This window comes from Drosophila arizonae, chromosome 2 (genome assembly GCF_054131065.1).
Source record: "Drosophila arizonae isolate 15081-1271.41 chromosome 2, UAZ_ARI_1.0, whole genome shotgun sequence".
Classification (NCBI taxonomy): domain Eukaryota; kingdom Metazoa; phylum Arthropoda; class Insecta; order Diptera; family Drosophilidae; genus Drosophila; species Drosophila arizonae.
This window is the reverse complement of record NC_142922.1, coordinates 2,393,109-2,400,000: the sequence shown is the minus strand read 5'-3', so window position 1 is coordinate 2,400,000 and position 6,892 is coordinate 2,393,109.

Here is a 6,892-nt window from a genome sequence, read left to right as displayed (position 1 = left end):
TAGCAGTAGTAGTAGCAGTAGTAGCAGTAGTAGTAGTATTAGCAGTAGCAGTAGTAGTAGTAGTAGTAGCAGTAGTAGTAGTAGTAGTAGTAGTAGTAGCAGTAGTAGTAGCAGTAGTAGCAGTAGTAGTAGTATTAGCAGTAGCAGTAGTAGTAGTAGTAGTAGCAGTAGTAATTTTACCATATGCAAAGCAATAGCTGTTTCAGACCAAACATATATATCAAATATATATTTCCTGGCAAATTCATCTTAAGCAAAGTGACAATTGAACAATATCAGACAGAGATTTCCTGTGATCTCTTCACTTTGAGGTAATAGTATGTACAGCAGCTAGTTGTGTGGCTGATGCAACCTTGACGGCTGATGAATACGTTAGCAGATTGATTGCTCATTTAATTATTTCATTACAAAACGAACACATCAAGTAATAATAATAATAATAAAATAATAACAATTTGTGAACAGACACACTTGAGGCGGCGGTGGATGGATGGATGGATGAACTGTTGGATGCCAAAAAGCCACGTCAAGCCATCATTCAAAGCTGTTCCAATGGGCAATCACTAAACTTCTCTTTATGCTCAGACAATGGTCGAGTGTTTACGTGGGCGTGCAGCGAGCAAACAACAGCAACAACAACAACAGCAACAATGGCAACAACAAAGCCAACAACAGCAACATGTTGGTGAACATATAAACAACATGCGACGTGCGCTGGCTTGATGCCAATTTCGTGTGTGCCAAGCTGAGAGCCCAAAGCCAACCAACTTATGCACATAGCCAAACAGACAGGCACACACACACATACACATATACATATAGAAACATTGGTCGGTCCATGTGAACGTGTTTAAACAAATACAATTTGCAATTATATGGCAAGCAAATCAAGTAGAAATCAGCATGCGATTTCCACCTGTGACCGGCGTCATAATTCGTGGCTGTGTTTTTGGTCATAAATCTAACGATTTACAATTATTTTTGTGCATACATACATACAGAGTCAGAGAGAGAGAGAGAGAGAGAGAGAGAGAGAGAGAGAAAGAGTTGAATGCATTTCGTGGCACAGCGGGCAGCTGCAATAACATGCACATGCACAGCAACAACGGAAAACAAAAAACAAATGCACCTAATGGCCATTATGGTCATTTCGTTATCACATGGCCAACACACACACACACACACATACACTAATATTCACACACACTCACACACAACAAGGAAACACAGCGATCAATGCGAGCTTGTCATAAATTTGCATAGATTTCGCAATGTTCAAACTGCTAAAATTATTTATGATGACGCTAACGAGCGACGACAGGTGGCGCTGTCTACGCACCAAAAGCGGCCCCTCTGCCGGCCTAACTGTGCGCTCATCATTCGCTCGCTGATGCCATCCATCCATCCATGCATCTATCTCGCTCGCACGCGCACTGATAACGCATGCAGTGCGTGGCAGCAAATTGATTTTATGGCGCCGCCCGTGCCACAGCCACAGGCAGTGCGTGCGTGTGTGTGTGCGTGTGCAACTCATCCACATTATGCAAAAATAGACAAGTGAAAATGTACGTTAAGCGGCGACAACTGCGATATGCAGCCGCTGCTGCTGACGTTGCTGCTGCTGCTGCTGCTGCCGTCAGGGATTAGCGTGCAAATATATACATGTGTATGTGTGTGTGTCTGTAATTAAAAGTGAAATTATTTGGCTTAGGGGTCCCAACGAGTTAGCAGCGGGCAAAGCCAACTGCACTGCGCTCCTTGATTGATGGATGAGTTTGAGTTTGTCATGCAAAATTTCCAGCATGCGCTGCCTGCCTGCCTCCAACTGTTGCACGTTGCACGTTGCACGCTGATGATGTTGTTGGTCGCGGAGCAGGCGAGCTAACGAGCGGCGCGTGGTCGTCGCTGTCGTTGTTATTGTCAATGCCTATTTTGTTGTTGTAGTTGTTGTTTTACTTTATTTTGTTTTTCTCTCTTTTGCCATATGTATATGTATGTATGTACGTATAAATTCTGATATCATAAATATAAAGCTGTTTTTATTAAAAATTGCCAGCGAGGCCAGAGGCAAGGCGAGACGCACGCGGGCGCCGCATCGGCATGTGTGTGGCATATAAATTGCAGCCCGTTGGAATTTTAATGACAGCCTTTGGAAATTAATCTAACGCGACTGGCACTGGGAGCTAGGCACTTGGCCGGGTATCCACCTCCAGCCGGAGCGCGACTCGCATCGATCTCCGCATAATATCGTTGTCAAACGAGTTTCAAAAGTGTCGCAGCTGTAGTTACGTTGCTGCAGTTGTTATTACGGTTGATTGTTAAGTGATTTGGCGTTTACTGGGCTATCTAGGCCCAGCAGATTGATCGCACCATAGTCTCTCTCTCAATCTATCTCACTCTCTATATATCTGTCTTTCTCGCTGTTTATCTCTGCAATGCCATAAAAATAAAGATGCCACTGCGGCTTTCACTTGCCGCGCCAATTTTGCGCAATTAATCGCATAGCTAGTGCGATCTGTGCAGCCTCCGCCCCCGCCCCCGCCCACGCCACCGACCCGCTCGCTTTGCCGCTGCTCATTTGCATTTCGACTTAATTAAAACAGTGGGTGGCAACGTCTAAGGCAAACGTGTTGCTGCTGCTGCTGCTGCAGCTGGGCGGTGCTGCTGCTGGCCGTGTGGGCCGCAGTGGCTGCAGTTGCAGCAGTTGCTTCGCTTTCTTTCATTTGCCAATTTCACTGCGTGCAACGGTTTTTGGGGGAAACGGCAGGTAAATTGAAATTTATGTGGAAATTCCATGGCACATCTGCCAGCCGTCTTCACCCATTTAGATACTGGCTACGCTGTTGCCTGCTCATAATTTAGTTAAGGAAATCTATCGGGGCTAAAACGGTGGCAACTGGGCGTGCCACTTGATTTGTGGCCATGAGAAAAGAGCTACTGCTCAAGCTAGAGAACGAAAATGAAAATTTCAATAAAGCCGGCGAGCAATTAAACAGAAGTACACTGAGAACAAGTAAGACGGCTCCAGTCGAGACTGCTCGACTGGGAGATACCCTGAACCCTCTAAGCTGATATTCTGCTCATTCTGCATTTATTTTATGCACTCACGCATACACGCGCATCCACACAAAACCATTATACCCTGATTTCCCATTTTCAATGGGTTGGAGGTATAAAAAGAGGGCTGCAAATCATTACGTGAAATGGCATTTGAATAGATAGCCCAACAAGATTTTTATTATTTTCGATAGCAATTAATTTGATTTATTTTACATTTAGTGAATTAGTAAAATAAATTACAGATTCACTAAAATGCCTGCTTAAGCATGAAGTTGAGACAATCATTTTAATGATATATCATAATTTCGATATTGCCATAACTAAACAATAATTTAATATTCAAATCAATTTTCTCTCATACCAATTTCTTACGGCATAGCTCTTAAAGAGTCTTATTTCAGTAAGCCGAATATAATTTTCTAATTTACCTCCATTCAGCTTTACTGAAAATTTCTTCTCCAAAAATGGAATAAAGAAACTTCAAAAATGAGTATTAATTAGCTGTAATCCAATGTGACAGTGAGTTATGAGACTGAACGTAATAAATTAAGCATCAATAATGCGACAATTGGCATGCTTTCAATATCGCGCTCAAGCAGAGCGAATCGTGGAGTGGAGTTAACAATTTTTGTTTCGTATTTTTTTGGTGTGGAGCCAAATGACGAGTTCAACGACAAAACCACAAAATGTTGTCAATTGATTTTATGCACCATTTCAATTGACCTCCTGTTGCTGTTGCTGTTGGTGCCGTTGCTGCGATTGTTGCTGGAGTGCTTGGAGCAACGGTAGCTACAAGAGTTGCTATCAGAGAGTGCGCGGCCAGTGCAAAATGAAACGAATTAACAATTTGATGTAACTGTGATTTTTGGTGTGCACACGCCCTCAACAAAACGAATTCAAAAGAAATGCTTATCGTGCTTCACAGAAACCCAGCAACAACAACAGCAACAGCAACAGCAATGGCAATGGCAACAACAGCAACAGCAACAGCAACAGGCAAAACATGAAATTGAAAATGCCAAACGCTAAAAGACAACTAGGGGCCGTTCGACAATGTTGCCCATAGTAAAACTGTAACGAAACCCGATTGAACCCGCCATGGGTGGCTCGAGCTGCGAGCGAGACGGCAACATTGGCGGAACAGCAACAGCAACAACAGCTAGAGCAACAAAGCTCTGGACCGAGGGACATGGACAATAACATGTACGAAAAATTTCATTGCTGGTGTGCTTTTTGCTCTATGCCTGGCCACGATTCGCAACAACGGCACAAATCTCTGCCCAAATATCGCTGGCGGGCGTTTTGACCATGGCGCATGCAGCTGCTGCGGGCCTAAAGCCAGGCCCAGCTACGGACATATCCTCAAGAGCAGCAACAGCAACAGCAACAGCAATAGCAACAATAGCAACAAACACAACGACAGCCAACGACAAAAGCCCGAAAAAATAATTAATATGCCTCAAAAAAAAAGAAGGCAACAAAAAAGAAAACAGAAACCGGGCAGCCTTTATGACAGGCGACAAGGGCAGGGTTCGCGGCAACATTCGATCGGGATGCAGCTGCAGTTGGACGCTGGCCGCTGGCCGCCGGCAGTGGCAGCAGTTTAACTAACGGCTTCTGTGCTTGTTGTGCTGCCGTTTCCGCATCTCGGTGTCGCCTCAGAATGTGCACGATTTTACTTCAGATTCAATTTCAAGTGCAGCAGCAGCAGCAGCAACAGCAACAACAGCAGCAGCAGCAGCAACAGCAACAACAGCAGCAGCATTAACAACAGCGCCAAGCGCCGCTATTAAGTCGACAACAACAACAAGCAATATGGCCCTAACTGAGCCAACTGAGCCGCCAGCGCCGTGTGCCTGTTTGCCACTGTCTGCCGCTTCTTGCCGAGATTTCTATCTTTGATCTCTTACTCCACATGGAGCAGCGGCAACAGCAGCAGTGGCAGTGGCAGCGGCAGCTCCGCTTGCAGCTCAGGCTGTCTGCTTGTTAAATTGCTCATTTAAACCATAACGAAACGACTTGGATGGCTGGCTGCTTGGCTGGTTGGCTGGTTGGCTGGGCATGGTTTGGCCAGGCGCAGCATGTGCCGCCGGCTGCACTTCCTAGAACCGCGATGAGGCACTTGTTTGTCTGCCCCATTTGCTAGGGACACACTGGCTGCAATTTGCCCATCGGCAGTCATGCCATTGGCACTTTTAATTAGCATACAGCGGAAATTAGTTTGCCCACTTTATGTGACATCCGAAACAGCAGCAGCAGCAGCGCCAGCAGCAGCAGCAGCAATAGTTGCTTCGGCAGTGCCTACAACAGCCTCTCTCAAGCTGCTGCCTATGCTTGGACATAAATAATGATCTATGGCATTTATTGTTGACATTGCGTTAACGAGGCTACAACTGAGCAAATAACCAGCGACGCCTGACATCTACAATTATATGAGCAATGCCAATTTCTTGTTAAGGTTGACAGAAACTGTTATGAGCAAAGGCAAACGTAGCCTGATGACTGTATAGAATATGCCGCAAACAGAAAGAATTGATAATTGTGATGATTCTCCTGCAGTCATATTAGGAAAAAACTATATAAAGGGTGACCAGATAGTTACTGAAAGAGAAAACAAAAACAATTTGAAATATTATTATATTTTAATATTTTCATTCTAATGGCCAAGTTAGCATATGTTCATATTTTCTTCACTTTGTCTTTGTCTTAAAATCCACACTGTAATTTTCCCAAACCTGCATATTAAACGCATAATATGGAATAACTGTACAGTCAATTCGCATACTAAAAACTATGCCCAAGCCCAAGACTTATTAGTCAAATGGCAAATCCTAAGAACTATTTCAATAGCTAAATGTTTTGAATACCTTAAAGAGCTTCTGAAATACTCCTATATATCACACTAATTAGACTACGTACCTCAAGGTTCTGCGATACTTAATCTAACTCTTCAAGATATTGAGTAATATATCTGCTTTCTATCCTAATCAAAAATATTTGTACTATTATACTTAAGCACTTCAATTTTACATGAACTCAGCCAAAAGTACATTTAATTTATATAAGATTCATACATAAGATAAGAACAAAAGAACGGAAGAACGGAAAAGAACGGGTGGACAGAGCTTGGCAGGCTCAGCTCATTATATTTATTAAGAATATATGCATATACTCTAACACGGTCCTTTCCGCCTGTTATATATATCTACATTTCAATCACTCCACTATACCCAAAATTCTCAATTTCAATGAATTCAAAGTGACCATAACACCGTCAAAGTTTTCTCATATTAAATTATCTCGCCATAATTATGTACGAGAAATAGAACTTAGCCAATCGAAAATGAAACTCTTCAAATCGCATTTGAATCTAAATCTCCAATCACAATTGAATCTTAATTCAAATTATTATGAAGTAGCTAAATAGAGCAGAAGAAAATCTGTAATCTATAGCTAAATAATAATTTTGCATTAAAATTGAATAAAATCGAGCCGCAAACGTGGTCAAGCCGCCAAATTGATGTCACAAAACCAAATCATAAATCAGGCAAATTATAGTTATTATTGCATGCCATATGAATACATATGCAGCTATATAAAGAGATATCTGTAGACAACAGCTCGTAGAACAAGCGCCGCTGCCAAAATAAAAAATGGAAAAAACTGAAGAAAAAATCTTGCTTAGAAAAAGGTCATAAATCTTGGCTGGCAATGCTGTGGCCGGCAGCAATCGGCATCGGTACACATAGACATCGGTATAGGTATCGGCATCAGCATCAGACTCAGCCTCAGCCGCAGCCGCAGCATCGGCATCGGCATCGGCATTGGCCTA